This window comes from Musca autumnalis, unplaced genomic scaffold (assembly GCF_047663935.1).
Source record: "Musca autumnalis isolate F117 unplaced genomic scaffold, ASM4766393v1 scaffold_3, whole genome shotgun sequence".
Taxonomy (NCBI): Eukaryota; Metazoa; Arthropoda; class Insecta; order Diptera; family Muscidae; genus Musca; species Musca autumnalis.
In genome coordinates this window covers 74,131,724-74,150,772 of record NW_027411866.1, presented here as the reverse complement: position 1 = coordinate 74,150,772, position 19,049 = coordinate 74,131,724, and the positions used below count along the sequence as shown (strand labels likewise).

Sequence of the window (19,049 nt, the reverse complement as noted above, 5' to 3'; positions counted from 1 at the left end):
TAGGGTGTTTGGTACAGCAAATACGTGAAATCGGCCAAAAATATATATGGGAGCTATACCCAAATCTGAACCGATTTTCACGAAAAGCAAATTTTCAGCTGAATCAACATTAAATGTCACCTGTACGTTTCGAACGGACGGACGGACATACATAAATCGAATCAGAAAGAAAAGAAACTATGGGTCTATCTCGTTTCCTTATGTATGTTACATATAAATGCACAAAGACATAATACCCCTTACCACAGTGTAGTGTATAGTATTATTACCACAGTGTGGTGTAGGGTATAAAAATTGGAGCGGTTGAAAGGTTATTATTAGTTAGACGTATGAAACAAAGTTTCTGCTTCCGGCCTACTAAGGCCGATTTTCAATTAATTAATATTCCGTCTCATTTGTTAATGTTCCACCCACTGTATTTTATACGTCAACAAAAAAGAACGAACCCTCCACTACAGCCGATACCACTTATGTACTCGTATATTCACTGCATTCCATAACATTACAGGCCTGTCTGTCATTGTTGTATGTTGCTGATGATGGTACCATCCTAGTTGAAATTCTCCTCGTTCTCCCTACATGATGCGTGTGTTTGTGTACATGTTTGCGTGTCTCTGTGTGTGTGTGCATGTGAATGAAGTATGAACGAACTTTGAAATGTGTTGGTCTGCCACTGACGCTTTTGCACTTGATTTTACCATAAAACACTTTCAGTCCTTTCGAGCCGTTACAAGAGAACACAACACTAAACGAGAGTAGTCGCAACGACAGTAAACGATTATAAACGACATACATAGAAATAAATCAACAACAAACACAGATATATTCTGGAATATAGCTCCCTCTGCCACCTACCAAGCGAGACTTGCCTACGAAGAGCTTACCTACAAATGTAAATTCGTTGTTTCATTTCTTAATTTTCCATGAAACAACAATAACAACAACACACAAAAAACAACAATATCTTTTGATTGAAGGAGAAAGTTTTGTGAAATATGTCAAAAGTGGATTAAATTTTAAGTAACGAAGTTCGCACTCATACCTTAGCTAGCCGGCAGCCCTTCGCCCGTCCCCTCTCTAATACCAAACAGATGTGCTGTGTGATCCCATCAAGTGTCATTGTCGGTTAAATGCTAACGTAGAAACCGAAACGTAGACGAAGAGGAAGTAGAAATATTTTTGTAATTAACTTCGTGCTGTTTTTGTTTTCTTGTTGTGAATACGAAAATATACTCTCGGTAAAAATACTCTTTTATAGAATTTTCGCACACTTACACACCCACACCAGCTTACACTCACATGGAATTCAATGTTAACAAACCATTTTAATGGCTGAAAGTGAAAACATCCTGTGATTCGTTCAATTAAAAATAGAACACCGACAACGACGACGAAAACAACAGTATCTGTGAAGGAGGGAGGCAAAGCGACAACAAACTTATGCCACCCACCCATTCATCTTAAAGGCGATTATTAAACGATTTAAGGATTAAAGAAGCTTTAAAAGCACCAACACTTCTCAAGTATAATTTCTTTTAATTAAAATTAAAAAAAGTGATTCAGCAGAGAGTGAATGCGTGAATGTGAGAAAAGTTAATTACTACGAACGAAAACGCAACAAAAAGTTCCCAATTTAAACTTAAAGAAAGCCGTCCCTAACAAAAAGTGTGTTACCATTGCATCTTAGCAGAGTTGACTGTCGTTTCAGCAGGCAGTTACAATACAAAGACAAATATTTCAACTATTTGTTTCCGGCATCAAATTAAATCAGCGAAAATCTCAAGTAAGTAAAGTCCTCTTTTGAAGCGCTAAGAAGATATTAAATTTGGGGGTTGACTTGTTTTAAGTACTTGAAATTGTTTTAAAGATTATCAACATTCTTGAATCAACATTGTGGCTTTGTTATAACAATACACTGAGCCACAAGAAAATATTCACATAAGAGCACTATAATTGAAATGAAAATGTTAAAAAAAGAAAATAAGCAAGCAAGAACGGCGTTAAGTTCGGCCGAACCGAACTGGTGATACCCTCCACTACAAGTTGTATTGAATTAAAGTGGAACAATTAGTTTCCTTTCTTTTATGAAGATGAATAAATACCAAATTTCAGCAATTTCGATAAAACCAGGGTTTCGGAGTCGAGGTATTTTTGGAACGACTCCTGCCCCAGACCAGTTTTTTTCACGACTCCGGGTCGACTCCGAGAGTGAATTCCTGTAACACTAAAATTAATAAAATGTACACAAATTATTAACCTTTTACTATATTTTGGCCTATCTAGGCCTGTTGGGTTTTCCTTACATATTCTTTAGAAATGGCATTCGTTTGAATATAACACTCAACTACAGAACATAAATATTAAGTAAAGTCGTATCTATATTGAAAAAAGGAAGAAAGTTTCTGCCGGTTTTACGGGTTTTTTGCACGAGTATATTCTGGACGGAATATGGAAATATGAAAATTAAGGGGTAATACAAATCATAAGTACTAAATGCGATAAAAATTATAAGCAATTCATAGCCAAGTTTTAAACTGGATGTAAGTCAATGTGCTTAACCTTAAAGGAGACCCCTAGTTGTAAAGCCCAATAAAAGCCATGTTTCATGCGGTGCTAAATTTAGCACGAAAACTAATAAACCGATTGGCATATATTTTTCTGCCGATTTCTAAATGTCATTTCGGGAAAAAACCCTCATATCTAGGGCAATATTGTTCCGATTGACTTGAAAATTTGACCATATATTCTATGATATTTATCCTTTTTTCAGAAATTGTGCGGATCACCCCTTAAATTAAATCCAGCGCACACATTTTGAACTGTGGTGTCCTTTATTACTTTTACTCGATCCTTCATACAATTTTCGGTGAACATCTATATATGTATATATAAAATTCTTCAAGTCAGCCATCATGTTCGAAATTAAAATCCTCTGAAACTGCTGGACAGAATTTAATGAAATTTTGCATATGGTGTTTTTAGATCTAAGAATAGCTGTTTAACTACTTTTTGTACTGGTCAGTGAAATGACCAGGGTACTTCCCAACACAATTTTTTTTAAGAAAACATAAAGTCAAAGATATTTTTGAATGTAGTGTTTAACAATTTTTTGCAATACTACGGTAATTACTGTCTTGACCCTGAAAAGTTATCGCGGAAGTAAAATATCGCGGTCTCGACAATTGCAAGTGGCATTTAAAGGTAATTTTTTTATAATTACTGAAGGTTTCATATTTAGGATAATAAAATAAAAACGTGTCCAATGAGCAGTACATTGTTAACAACATGTAAAAAGGGCGTTAAGTTCAACTGGGCCGAACTTCAGTCCGTTCTTTGGAAGCTATATAATACCTGGAAGGTTTTTTACACAAAGAAGACTAAAAGCTAATTGTAGCCATTTCGGTAGCATAATGAAACTAAAACCTGCAAAACATCTATAATCGTCAGATACTGTTCTACGGTAGCTATATCAGAACGCGGAACTACACCAATAATTCTGTGCATAAATATTTTATGCCTCCAAGGGAGACTTAATACCGAATTATATCCAAGTCGGTTGATTCAGTTAGCTAAAACCCTTGAAAATGTCTAAAACCGGGAGGTACTACTTTGAGCCACTTCGGCGGGATAATGCGGCTAAAACCTTAAAAATACCGAAAATCCGGTTTTGTACCAAAGTGCAAAGTTCTATGTCAAATAATGTTAACTGTATCTTGATTTCGCTATATTGACTTATTTTTACGTTGATCAAGAATATTTCGAAGTTACAAATGGAATCAAGTTATGGAATAATTCAAATTACAAATGGAATAATTCGAATTACAATTGAAATATTTCGAATTACAAATGCAACTTAAACAGCATCTGAAAAAGTCGTAGATAGATAATTACATATGTATGTAGATCGGTTATTAATGCTTACACGGAATACAAGTCAATTCTCTTCTGGAATATTTTGTAACCCCATGGAAGACTAAAACACACATTTCCGTCATTTGGTTAGGCTATTGACGTCAGAAAAACGGTAGGTACTTTTCCATGGAGGATATATCGAAACATGGACTTATACCGACGAATTTCAGTCGGAAAGGTTTTTACCTCCAACGTAGCCTATAAACCAAATTTCAGCCAAGTCTGTGGGTTGTTGTGGCCACAACCTTCAATATACAGAAAGTCGTGTGGTACAGTTCTATGGGGGCTATATGATGGCGTGGACCTATACCAACAAATTTTAAGGGGAAAGTTAAGTACCCTCAACGAAGACTAAATACCAAATTTCAGCAAATTCGGTAAAACGTTGTGGCTAACCTTCAAAATACCGGAAATCGGGTGGTACCGTTCAATGGAGGCTATATGAAGGTGTGGACCTATACCGACAAAATTCTGGGGAAAGTTTAATACCCTCAAAGAAGACTAAGTATCAAATTTCAGCCATTTCGGTGTGATAATGAAGCTAAAATTTTCAATATACCGAAAATCGGATGGTACCGTTCTATGGGGGCTACATCGAAACGTGGACCTATAATGGCACATTTCAGGTTGAAAGTTTTATACCGCCAACAAAGACTTAAACCAAATTTTAGCCATTTCGGAGGGATAGTGAGGCCACAATCTGCAAAATACCGAAAATCAGGAGGTACCGTTCTATGGGGGCTATAGCAAACGTGGCCTACCTATGGAAACCTTGTTTTTCCTCCAGACAAAAAACCGACTATGAGGGCGTTCCCCTAAAACAAAAAACAAACATGGAAAGGAAATAAAAGTTACGGTGCACAGTGGTTCAGAAATCGATTTTCCTGGCCAATACCCCCATTTTTTATTGTCACCGGTTGTTAATTTCTATATGGGATTAGATAGTAAACATATTGCAACTAAGGAAGGCAAAAAATTAGATCAAAATATTGGAAGGTGTGGGCGTGGCGTGTTCCTAAAGACGAAATATGTTACCCAATTTTGGAAAATACGTAATTTTTGCACATTTCTGGGAAAAGAAACAGCTATTTCTCAGAATATATATATAAACGATATTGTGTTCATTGTTTTTTTTTGTTAGGTATGTAGGTAGGATTGTTGCCTTTAAGTATCGTTTTAATAAATTACCATAGCGTTTACACGAAGTGAGCTATTTTATTTTTCCGCAGGTACTAGATTTTAGTGAAATTCCAAGTTTAGTGGACTAGAACTTTTAGGAAACAGCTTGAAACAAAGTTTTGTTTTTTACAGAATGATGCCCGAGAGTGTCCTCTTTCACTCCATATTTACTTTTGTACCCATGCAGTTCCGTCAGTTTAACACTTTTTTAAATTTTTTGAAATTACATGGGTAAAAATTTGTGTTTTTCCATACCGTTTCCCATATAAATTATAGCTTTTTCACACAACTGGAAATTTTTCAATATATGAATTTTTATAAGGGTTTTATGAAAACCCAAGGAGTATTTTTTTCAATTTTGGAAAAAAAATTAAATTTTTGGTGACTTTTGATGTATCGGAAAGTGTTGTCTGTCGAACAAAAAAAGAATTATGAAAATATCTCTATCAGTTTAAATGTTACAGAGTTTTGATCACGAAAAAACGATCACCGCTAAATGCTCTTAATGTATCACTTGAGTTCGAACGCGAACCCGGCCGCTCTCGGAGAGGGAGTCAGCAGTTTAGCAAATCCTTGTATATTTTTCTCTCATCAAGTTCTTTCGGAGTAAAAAAATGGTAAAACCAAAAGTTTGTGTCTATTCAAACTCTCTTGACTGGGCCAAAGAATAATTAAATAAAATGTGCAAGACCGCGCGTGACGCCACTTTGTAAGATGTTTTTAAGATATTTTAAGATATTTGTCCCATTTGACCATGGAATTGGTTGTAATTTGGTACTTTGTACCTCCAGAGTCTAAAAAACATTTCTACCAAAATTTGTTTATACGTTTTGGTATAGCCCCCATATAAAGCCCCGTATATAGTACGTGTCACTTTAGATATTTTGAATGTATTAGTCCCATTTGACCACAGAATCGGTTGTAATTTGGTTTCCAGAGGCTAATTTTGTGTTTCCAGAGTCTAAAAAACATTTCTACCAAAAAATGTTTATACAGGTCTACGTTTTGATATAGCCCCCATATGACGATATATTCCGATTTTCGGTATTTTGAAGGCTTTAGCTATATTATATATGTCCCAAACATATTTTGCAGCAAATATATATTTGTTTGCAATCAGTCCCAAACATAACATATATTTGGGTCCTGCAAACAAATTTATGTTTGGGCGCAAACCAGGGTTTCGGAGTCGGAGTCTACGAGTCGGAGTCGAGCAATTTTGTTGGAGTCGGAGTCGGAGTCTGAGTCGGAAAAAATAACTCGACTCCGACTCCGGGCAAAATTTGTTCCACGTTATAGAAACATAAGATTAAATTTGGAACAAGAACATTTTTTAAATCATTATTTATTTAAAAAAAAATTATAAGAAAACATATATGCAAACGGTATTTTATACTAATTTAAAGGACAATTCACAGGATATTTAATATCCTCTGAAGGGTAGTCTATTCATGATTCATTACATTTTTGCAAAAAAAAGTAAAGTTCTATGACAATAAAATTAAGGTTGGTCCTTTAAGCTCTTTCGTCAGATGTCTTATTGGTCTTCTCACAAAGGTCTATTGGTATTCTCATCCTGTTTTTTTATATGAGAAATCATCCTTGTCCTCTATTAAAGATATTGTGGTATCTATGTATTTCGGTAAATTTCGCATAATCTATTAACTATATATGAAATTCAGATTAAATTCGTTGTTTGTCAACGACAGATTCATCCCGCCATAACTCAGAAGTCTGACAAATGGCGAATCTTTCTTCTAGGATTCTTTATGTACTCAATGAGGGCATTAGATGTAGGCATTCAAATAACCGGATATGTCCGCCAGGAACAGACATAATTCATGTGTATCCGAGTTTTCTACACAATCAATGCATATACGAAATGCAATGAAATACATAACCATAGAGTTTTCATGAGAAAGTATCAGGTAAAAGTGATAAAGGACAATGGAAACATGACAATATCGATTTCTGGTCTTAGTGGACCGACCCTACATAAAATTTTCCCACCAACATTTTTGTAGAATATTTTCATGCTAATTTTTTCGTGTGCTAATTTTTCAGTTCCAGAAAACATCTGTCTGCCTACGTGATGGGTTGTTTACACAATATATCACAAATATTTCAATTAAATTATTCACTCCACACCAAAGTTCAAAATGTGAGCCCTGAATTTTAGTATAAATAGCATAGCATAGAATATGTGATCAATTTTTTAAGTCGATCGGAACAATATTGACATAGTATAAGCGTTGGATGGGAACAATTTATTTTATTTTGTATGCAGCAAATAAACTGTGTTTTTCTTGAAATCGGCCACCAAAATATATGACAATTGGCTTATCAGTTTTCGAAGTAGAGTTGGTTGGCACCGCAAAATGCTTTAATAATATTTTTCGCTTTCAGATGAAGAAAAAAATCACGCAAAAAGTTACGCAGTTTTCTCGGAAAAAAATCAAAAAAATCATGAAAAAGCGCACTAAAATGTTGGATTACATCCAGTTCGAATTGATTATAATTTTTATTTCATGTAGTCCTTATGATTTGAAAGCATAAAGATTTTCTCACGCGGAGGAATTCCGTCCAGAATATACTCGTGAAAAAAATGAAAACCGACAAAAACTTTCGAGTCATCGGCTTTCCTTTTTCAGATGCATTATTGATCATTAAGCTCACTACAAATGATCTTCGCCTAAAAAAGCAAAATTTTCAAAAAAAAAAAAACTTTCTAAATTTGCTATTTTCGAATGTATTCGAACGAATGCCCTTTCTAATGAATATGTAAGGAAAAACTTACACATTAGCCTATATAGGCCAAAATATAGGAAAAATCTAAAAATGTGTGCACATTTTATTTATTTTTAGTGGTATAGGAATTCACTCTAGGAGTCGAGTCGGAGTCGTGAAAAAAAACGTCTGGAGTCGGAGTCGGAGTCGAGCCAAAAATACCTCGACTCCAAAACCCTGGCGCAAACAAATATTTGTTTACATATAATATAAATACAAACTCAAAACCCACAATAAAAATAAACACATGCACCAGTGGGCGCTTACTGAGAGCAATGAGCGTAAATTTCATTGTAAAACACATTGAGATGTATGCTCAGATGCTCTCAGTAAGCGCTCACTGGCTATCTCTAACATATACACACATTTATAAATGGTGGTGGTTTATTGAAATGCTTAGAAATACCAAACACAAAAGCAACAGCAGACACATAGGTACATAAAAAATTCCAAAGAACTACATAACAGATTTTAATAAAAGAAAAACGGAATGAAGTAATTTAAACAAGTCACACTTTTAAAAATAAAAATACACAGCTCTTTATTATAAAACATCACTCCACAGCCGCGAGAGTCCTGTTGTTACTCTCTTTAAAAATATCCTCTCTCCACCCATAAAAGATATATTCTAACATAAAAAAATATGTTGGTACCCAAACAAATAAAACTGAGATATGTTACAAAATGTTGCAAACCAAACATATGTTTGGATCCAAACTAATTTCTAACATATATTTTTCTGTGTGTACCAAAATGGCTGATATTTGGTTCTTTTTTGGGATACAAAACTTTCTCCCAGAAATTTATCGGTATCAGTCCACGTTTTGATGTAGCCTCCATTGAACGGTACATCCCAATTTTCGGTATTTTGAAGGTTTAAGCCTCATTATAACACCAAAATGGCTGAAATTTGGTACTAAGTCTTCGTGGAGGGTATAAAACTTTCCACCTGAAAATTTTCGGTATAGGCTTAAGTCTTCATATAGCCCCCATAGAACAGTAGATCCCAATTTTTCGGTATTTCGAAGGTTTTAGCCTCATTACCACAAAGATGTGGCTGAAATTTGGGATTTAGCATTTTTCGGGGCTACAAAATTTTCTCCCAGAAATTTATCGGTATCGGTTTACGTTTTGATGTACCCCATTGAACGGTACCCGTCTTCCTTCTGGGCTGAACCGATTTCAGCTTAAAGCTTGTTTTGCGATATTGTTGTCAGCACGGTATAGAACATGTCCATTGCCATTTACGTTCTCGGATTTCATGGATTTCAGATCCCAGAACCATCTGACTTGCTTGGTGTATAGCTACGATCTACAATCATTCTTTCTAAAGTGTCAAAGAAAGAAATTTTAAACATCGGATTTTTCTAACAGTTTTAAACTTCGTGGATGTTCGACACGGCAAACTCAATACCGTTGTTACTTGTTCCACTCATATTTTCCATGAAAAGTTTTCAGAAATGTTGCCAAAAATCTTCTGTATATTTTTATGCGTAATCTTAATGCTTTTAATCTTGACCTTCCGTTGATTACAACAAATATTAGATTACAAAAATTTTTCCCAAATGTTTATGGTAGGAAGATAAAATGTTTTAAAAATAAAAGTTTATTACACCAATTGGCGCCTATTGTCCGCTTTGAAAAGCAGCATTGTGTATATGATTTATTGGATATACCTGTCATTCAATGTCATTTATCTGATTATTGCAGTCTACTCTAAAATCTCTACCATGTTGCACCTTTAGTTTGTGATAGAAAATTCGTTGCAGCCAGACTTCATAATATCAAAGGGGTGACACATTAGATGATTGATATAAGGCAACAATTCACGGCGTATGTATCTTGGCACCTCCTTCAGTAATGTTGACACTTAACACAATGTGTTATAAACTTTGGAGATATAAAATCCGTTACAGGTAGTGAGCTGAAGGATGCAACGCAATGTGTAAGTCTTCGTTTTTTTATCACACTCTGGCAAAATATCTAAGAACATGAAGAAGCATAGCAATGTCATGCTTGAGACGCTTAGGCAAGATGCAGACGTGCAATATGACTGACTTATGCCAATGGCATTGGCATCACGAGACGATCTTTACAAGCAGTATCTTTAAATATTCAAAGCGGCAAAACAGAGATGGATAGATAGATACCCGCAGGGGTATTCTCTAAAAGGGAATAACGAGCTTAACGAACCCGCGGACTCCAGTCTAAGAGGGACTTACCAGCCCCCGGTAACATGGGACCTAAACTGGAAGTAACTCGGATACGGGATCCAACCAGAGGTCGCATTTCTGGTACCGCAGTTGGAGTAGAAAATGAGGTAACCAGCTCTCTACGCCATTACAGATCTTTTACGATCTTGTCGGGGGATTTTCACACAAAAATAGGTTGCCGTTTACCGAGTCCAGAGCGGAAGATAAGAATAGGTCTCACTCCCAGAAGTGAGAAAGCAACTACCACGTAATTGTAGCGATTAACTGCTCCATCATTGTAACACTCGTCGCACACTTCTCCCTATTCACTGATCGTGCTTAAATTATCACACACTGGGCAACCCGTCCCGATTTTTATGGAGACTACAAAATTCTACCGGAGACTATTTTCTGGTGAATGATAGACCTCATCCCCCTACCAAGAAGAGAGTGAAACCCATACAGAGGATCTTCCAATTGGCGCCTGCGAGATAGGCCTTGGAGATCTGTGAAGGGCAACCAATCTCTAGGAGATCTCTAGGTAATCCCAAAGGTCGCTGTTCCCGTGTAATGGTGCATTATGATTTTATCCGCCAAGGCAAGAAAAATGTAAAAGTTCTTGACGACACGTTCGTCTACTTTCGCAAATATGGCATGGGTCATAATAAAAATCGTATCCACAAATAAATCCAGCAACGTCCTTATGAGCATTAAGATAGTGACCCGTAAGATCCTACTTATGGTCAATGGAACACATCACTTTATATTCTGCAACCTGGAATGCGGACGCAATCCACATGCAGAGCCTAATATCAATTGATCCGGATCTTAACTGGGCTAAAACTTGGAATCTGGCGTTCTTCTGCTGCGATGGAGGGGTGTGGTCTCCGATTACGGCATTTACACGGTACCTTTGTACTGCCTTCGCAACTGCATCAATGTGATTGCTATTCAAGCCTACCCAATAGGCTCATTGATCTAGAGGTTCTCGTTTGTACCTTTAAACCTCTGCCTCCAAATCATGAAGATATCTCTTGACGTGCCTGGGTGGAGGATGGCACTGATTCTGACGGCGGTAGCACACAAGCAGGTACCGCATCGTCAACATATTGTTGTGATGATGTAACGGTCCACTGGTGTCAAGAGACAGGTTTGAATATTATTCTACTGCGTAGCGCTAACATTTGCAAACCACTTTTAAGCCATTACCAAATATCGGCCTATTGCTTTATGAGAGGTCAATCAGGTTCCTTGGTCAGTAACCCAAGTGCTGCTGGCCAGCGACTCGAGAACCTGGTTCCTACTTCTGATCTTGCTGAGCGTTACAACCAATATCTTAGGGTAGCCCTCTCACTCTGGAGGTGCTATATAAACTGCCGGTTAAAATAACATACACACCTCTTCGGATTTTCAAACTTCTTCGGTCACTGTCATACCGTTGAAAGTAACAGCTACCCCTTCCGCTTATGTTCGCCTACTACCCTGTTGACCTCAAGTGTAAGATCCATAACTCTTGGGTCTTCATGGCCCGTACGACTAATCTCATCAGTCTCATTTGCTAGTTCCGTCGTATCTTCTGGGAAATTTGGCCTGATTTCGAGTATTCGAGCAGCTGGCATGTAGCGAGCGGCTGCAGCTGTGATAATGTCCCGGAAAACTCTCTCAGCTTCCTGAGGATCTGAGGGAATAGGCAGTAGACAGTGATTGGAAGAATACTTAAGCCAAGGGAAATAACGGTTTGCCAGGATTATCACACAATGGTGATGTCTGATGGGATGTGTCAATCTCCTCTTATCCTCGTTTGAGAGTCTTTGTTTACCGGGCAAATTGTGGAGCTATCAATTTTCTCGGCCAGTGCTGCACCCCTAAAACTAAGATGATGGCTTTGTAGTAGTGTTGATTTATGGCAAATTTTTACCAACCCTGTATGACCTCATGTGAGGTGCTCTGGTACAACTGTCAAGATGGGTACATGACGATAGTCTTGATGTCAACTCGGAAAAGATGGAACTGGTCAGAGCTCCGAAATACTCGCTCGAATTCTACTCGCGATTGAATTTCAAGCGAGGTGGGACATGCCCCCTCTCAACTTGTTCCCCATCAACTTCCCCCAACAATACACAACATTTTTTTTAATATATCAATTCTTTTTCACTCGATTTTACTCTTCGAGTAAACTCTTACTTTCGAGCATTTTCAATCGTACTCTTATTTTTAAACCAGGAGTACTCGGGAGTGCTCGCAAATAAAACAAAAGAGTGGAGAGTACGCTTCTTTTTAAACTCGTACTCTTCGAGTATTCCCACTAGCAGATACTTTTCACTCGCAAGTAAAAACAAGCAAATCGTACTTTTCGCTCGCACTCTCCAAATACTCCCACTCACTAGTAAAAACGAGCAAGTCGGATCTCTGTAACTGGTACTATACAATTCAACATTCCCGAATTCCAAAGTCCGCACAGCCGGGGAAGTGAACTCTTGGTAACCGATCGAGAGTCTATAGATCGGAGTTAGTCCACAAACCGTCGCTTCGCTTACTATCGCCTATGGATGTTGGATCCTTAGATAGAATTTCACCCAAGTTTCCGCTTACTGACTTCATTCTTGTAATCTTAAAATTAACCTTGAGTCATCCTACCGGTTTTATTATAAGATTTCCTAGTTATTTTACAAGGAGATGCTAATTGCTTATTTCATCAGATTTCTTTTTTAATTGTTTCAATTGTGTTCCAGATTACAACGGTAAGGTTTTCAATTGGTGAAGGCCATACTTTTTGAGATATGGGCACTGAAGTTTCCCAAAACCCTTTTTGCGATTTTCGCATAGTCGCTGTTTAATATGTCAGTCGAATATTTAGGGCCACTTCCTTCCTACTGCACAAAAAATTATTATCCGAAAGTCTCAAAAGCCAAGACAAATGGAGCTTTTGTAATTAGCAAGCATACAATTTATTTATAGAAACCAGAAGGACCGAAAACTTCTATTGTCAACAAATAAATTGCTGAATTTTAATAAATTGAAGAATCGAATCAGACCAATAACCAAATATAACGTTCAATGATGGTCCATAGCTTTCGTTGTTGTACCGCGTTAAAGTTTATTGTATTAAAACAATAAATACGAGTTGTTCCTTAATTCTGAGGGTACTTGGAGGGACAGACAGAAAGTGGTTGCTAAGTAATTCATAATTTTTCTCCTTGGTGTGTTCCCATCAAATGTTCAACGACATTATACCCCATATCGCAGTGTGGCGTAGGGTATAAATCAGCTTTTGATAATTGAGCCATAAATATAAACTTGTAAACAGAATGTAATGCAGGAAATAGAATTGCTGACGGCTGTAACCTATTTTGAAAGCTAAGTGTCTTACGCTGGTAAATGACGATACTTTAGAATATTTTTTTTCTTATTTCTTTGCTATCGCCTACGGCTGTATTAAATTGACCATATTTAAATGTCAAGCAATGTTTTAAACAAAATAAGACAAGACAACGGCAAACACGATGATAATGTTTATTTTTAGTAATGAGGGAGGTTGAATTGTGGCAACAAAAGGATAACGGACACTTGCTTCATTTATTTTTCAATTTCATCTTTAACAGATATTTATAAATAGCCATGTTTTGTGCACATTTTTATTCTGTAATATAACCACAAATGTAGAATGAATTGCAAATTTATTTATATCACAGCTCAGTATGGCGCACTCAGTCTTTTGTTGGTACAAAACAAAAGGTACAACAAATATGAAAGAAAGTCAGTGTGAAAATACTCACATGTAAAAAAAAATAAAATAAATGATATGTGGAATTAAATACTCTAAAAATAACATCCACGTAACAAACGAGTATTCATACGGCATTTTCTAATATTCAGAGAATTTCATATGCTTTGTGAGTTATCAGTTGATTTAAATATTTGAAACTTGCATTCAATAACATTGCACAACAAGTTTTTGAAGGGATGAATTAAAAAGTATTTAAGTATTTAACTTTTTTTCAAAAAATATATTTATTTATTCATCTATAACTATCTTGCCCCCTTCAGATATAATACACTTATGCCAGAGTTTTTGCCAATATTTGAAACACTTCTGAATCGCGCTTTTGGGTATAGCCAACAGCTTCTGTTTCAATTTTTCTTTTCATTGGTGTCTTCAGTTTCGAGAAGGGGAATATGTCAGCGGGGGCCAAGTCCGGAGCATACGGTGGTTAACGGCTTTTTTAGCAAAAACTCACGCACAATCAATCATGGTGCAACATCCATGATTGGTTTTTTTTCACACTTCTGCGTATTTGTGAAGAATTGATTCGAGCAAACGGAGCATAACTTCAAGGTAATTACTAATCACTTATTGATCATACTACCTTTTGCCAAGAGTTCATGATGCACCACGACATTGCAGTCGAGGAAAACAGTGAACAATTTGTGATTTGACCGAACTTGATGTGCTTTTTTCGGTCTACGCTCTTCTCTGTTCTACGCTCTTTGGTTTCATTGTCATAGCCATACAACCATGATTCGTCACCAGTTATGACTTTTTTAAGGTCAATCCCACTGCGGCGGTTTTACGATATCGGACCACACAACAACCGTCTTTCGGCCAGCGGCTGCCACCTCAGTGTACGCATGTTGTATTTTTATCCGCATCTTCACTAAAATCCAAGGTTCGGTGAGCTGCAATAGATGTCGGGAGTGGGTGAATCTAAAGGGTTGTCCTGGACTTGTACATGCGAGGGACTACGACAGGGACTATGTTGCTGCATGCTGCGTGGACACAGACCCCTGTGAGTCGTCATAAGAATACGCGACTTCCCCACAGGCCACCCAACAGCAACCGCACACGCAGCACTTAACACCAGCCATTGTTGCTCCAATCCCTGAAAATACATCCTTTTTGCAATTTAATTGCCATGGACTCCGAGGTAAGATCGAGTATATAGTGGACTTCATGAGTAGGAAGAATATCATGATCGCGGCCGTGCAGGTGCTCAACAACAACTGCAGCTTACAGCTTTGTGATGGTTACAACATACTGAGGAAGGATCGCACCAGAAGTGAAGCTTTCTTATTGCACCAGTCCACTATAGGTCAAACGGGCCAAAAGTCTTAAAGTTAAAACCAGTATTTGGTTTAAGTTAATATAGCGTTTCTAGTTTCAGGGCCAAAAAATTAACCCTTTATGGACCAAATACACAACTGGTACGTTAACCCTTTGGGGACAAAAACTGGAAGGTCCGATAAGTTCAGAAGCTTTTTTGTTGTGTTTCATTTTAGTTTTAATTATTACCTTGAAAATCCCACAATATGATGTGACATATTTTGACTATAACTGTATATATATTTATAAAAAATGTGTAAATAATTTGACTTTAGAACACAGCAGATTGCTGTAGACTCCAATTTGGCTAACATTACTTGGTAAGAGGTTTAACCCTGACTTCAAAAAAATTAATATTATGGAAAATATGGTAACCTAAAAAAAGTTGTATAATTCTTGTCGAGCAAATTTACGCAAAGTAACATAAAATTTTCTGCATTCGGCACGAGTTAATGAACCAATTTCAATTTTCACTTTCATTGCCGAACGTTGCCGAGACTTTAAAAGCATACATAACCTCAAAATGTTCAAATTTCTTTGAAAATTCAAAGTTAACACCCATTTAATAACTATTTATACACATAAATGGTGATAGGAGGGCATTTTTGATAAATAGATATCGAATACTTTCTAATCAAATCGTTACTTATGCTAATATTGTGATTTTGTTTCACCCTGAACGTATACAAGTAAACATATTTCGTTAACAAGTTTTTAAAGATATTTGGATAATACATATTTGGCAGCCTGCCATGTAACGGTATAATTTCTCATACAAAAACAAAATTTATTTTTATTATATTTGAAGTGTTTCTTACAAGAAAGTAACACAAAATAACTGAAAATACAAGGTGCGAAATCTGACTTTTGGCCAGTAAAATGGGCTGTTTGACCTATAGTGCAGTCTGTGCAATACACACCTAAGTTGTGTATTACATTCCACATCTGAAGAGTTGTGTATTACATTCCAGGGGATATTTTTCCAAAAGAAAACATTCAGAAAAAATTAACGGTTTTGGAGATACGGTGTGAAATGTATAAAAATTGTGGAATATTTGCATATATTTGGAAATTTGAGGCAATAAATGTAGTTTTTCGAGTACATTATTTCTCCAAATATTTTATTCTTGTCCTTATCTACAAATTTGCTTCAGTGGTTGTTGTAGTATTTATACCTTTCAATTCAAATACTTTGTTAAAACTTTTTGTTTCAAGTCATAGCAATCAATGAAAAATATTTTATTGCTCTTTGTCGTTTTTAAACTCTTTGAAATATTATTCGTGTTATTCTTGTTTGAAAAGCCTTCGAGTACATATTGTTGTTTTTAATTTACAATAAACGTTTTTGTATTTGTTTTGTACACCACGGAATTTTTAATTTGGGAACTTGGGGACTCACGGTAATTCTTACTGCGTGGAATAGATGCAAGGATCTTAGGAGTGGATCATCTAACAAGGGTTATGGGCCCAGATTTCCGAAGTTATCAAATCAAATTTGTGCAAGTTGGACATTTGTGAATAAAAGAAGAAAAATGGCTAATTCTGTGGCTAGTATAGAGAAGCTAAACGGCGAAAATTATGGAACGTGGTGTATCCAGGTTAAAAGCTTATTAATAACGCTGGATTTATGGAATACTATTGAAGTTGAATGTCCAGCGGCTGCTGCTGAAAAAGCAATTTGGCAGAATAATGACAGAAAAGCTTTGGCAACGATAACCCTTACTGTGAAGGCAAGCGAGTTAATACACATCAAGAATTGTTCAACTGGTAAGGAAGCATGGGATGTCCTTAATTCATTATACAAGGCGGACACAGCATCCAAAAAGGTGAAGTTATTCAAGAAGTTGGTTCGGTTCAATTTCAAGCATGGTGAGAAATTTTCAGTGCAAATTAATGAATTTTGTTCTACAATTGATGAGCTAAAAGAAATTGGCGTAACTTTGAATGATGATTTGTTGACCATTTTATTGCTCTGCAGTCTTCCTGAAGAAATGGAAGGTTTTGTAATTGCTATTGAGAGCAGAGACAAACTGCCAACATATCATAATTTGATTTCAAAGATTTTGGAGGAAGAAAACCGACAAGGCGACAAGAATATGGATAATGGTGAGACTGTTTTTGCTGCAAACTCCAAGAGCGGCAACAAAAAGCAATACAAGGATGCAAATTATGTCCGTAATCCGAATAGTGGTAAACATTATCAACAATCAAGACCAAATTCCAATGAGAAGAAATCGGCTGTAGCAAATATGAAGTGTTTCCGTTGTGGTAAGTTGGGACACATTCGATCTCAATGTAAAAATGGCGATAATGAGAGGAAAAGAAACGACTATGCCTGTTCCCTGTACGATAATCGATCCAAAATTGCCACATCATGGATTCTGGATAGTGGGGCAACATCGCATATGTGCGGGAACAAGAAGTTTTTTCATTCATTGACAGAATCTATGCAGGAAATTGTGTTGGCGTCTGGGGAAAGCATTTTTGCTGAAGGAATCGGAGATGTTGTATTGCAGACGTCTACCACAACTCTGACGTTGCAAAACGTATGGTATGTACCACAACTTCATTCAAATTTTTTATCAATTTCCAAGATTATCAAAGCCGGGCATTCCGTGATATTCAACGGAAATAAAGCAGTAATGAAAAGTGCCGATGGCGTTAATATTTTGACGGCTGATTTGATGGAAGACATGTTTATAGCCAAGCTAAAAATGGAACATGTAGTGCAGACGGTGAATGTTGCAATTGACAAGGACGCAGCTCAAAAATGGCATAAAAGACTTGGTCATTTAAATGCACACGATATGGGTAAATTAGTGTCAAAGAAAATGGTTAATGGATTGGAATTGAAAGTTCCAGATAGCATAGAGTGTGTCACATGTGGACTTTGTAAAATATCTGCCCAACCATTTAAAGCCTACCCTAATATGCAAACGAAAGATGTGTTGGAATTGTTGCATATGGATATATGCGGACCGATGGATGTTCATTCGATAGGCGGATCTTCGTATTTTATGACCATTATAGATGATTTTTCTCGTTTTACTTCCGTGTTTTTCTTAAAAAAGAAATCTGAAGCTTTTGAAGTCTTTCAAAATTTTGCTGCGATCGCGGAGAAGCAGACAGGCCGCCAAATTAAGATTGTTCGTAGTGACAACGGCAAGGAATTTGTAAATGCCAAATTTCAAGACTTCTTTGCAAAGAAAGGCATTGTTCATCAAACGACAGTGTGTTACACTCCTCAGCAGAATGGAGTAGCCGAGAGGGCTAATAGAACCTTAGTGGAGATGGCCAGATGCATGTTGCATTCGTCTGGTTTGCCACAAAGTTTGTGGGGTGAGGCAATCAATACTGCTGCCTACATAAGAAACAGAGCTCCTACTAAAGTTCTTGGAGATGTTACTCCCTATGAGAAATGGGTTGGCAGAAAACCATCAGTATTCCATTTCAAAACTTTTGGCTGTGATGCAATTACTTTGCATAAAGGTCCGAAATCAAAGGGAAGAAAATTTATGCCAAAAGGAATCAAAATGAAATTTGTTGGTTATTCCACTTCATCAAAAGGATATCGGTTATGGGATCCCAAATCAAGACAAATTCAAGTCGCTCGAAATGTTTTATTTTACGAAGAGTCCTTTGAAAAGATTTCGGGTGAGTCAAACAACTCTGAATGGTTTTGTACAGAAATTTTAAAGCAGAAAAAATTGGAAAACATTGAAGAAAATGGCAATACTCATGCAGAGGTATCAATACCTGATTCGTCTTCATCTAGTCAAGTTTCAGTTGATGATATCACCGAAAATGTTGTTTCGGGAGCAGTAGTTCCAATAGAAGTGCATAATGGTTCAGAAATGGAGGAATCAGTTACAGTTGAT

General features: G+C 36.7%; 1 protein-coding gene across 1 annotated transcript in view; it reads left to right on the top strand.

The window, feature by feature from the left end:
* Nucleotides 1–711: 711 nt before the first annotated feature.
* Nucleotides 712–19,049, top strand: part of LOC141400173 (potassium channel subfamily K member 1-like) — a 102,289-nt gene continuing 83,951 nt past the window's right edge. Inside the window, exon 1 of the mRNA XM_073979626.1 lies at nt 712–1,783. The gene's annotated coding sequence lies outside the window, so the exon portion shown is untranslated. The remainder of the gene's footprint in view (nt 1,784–19,049) is intronic.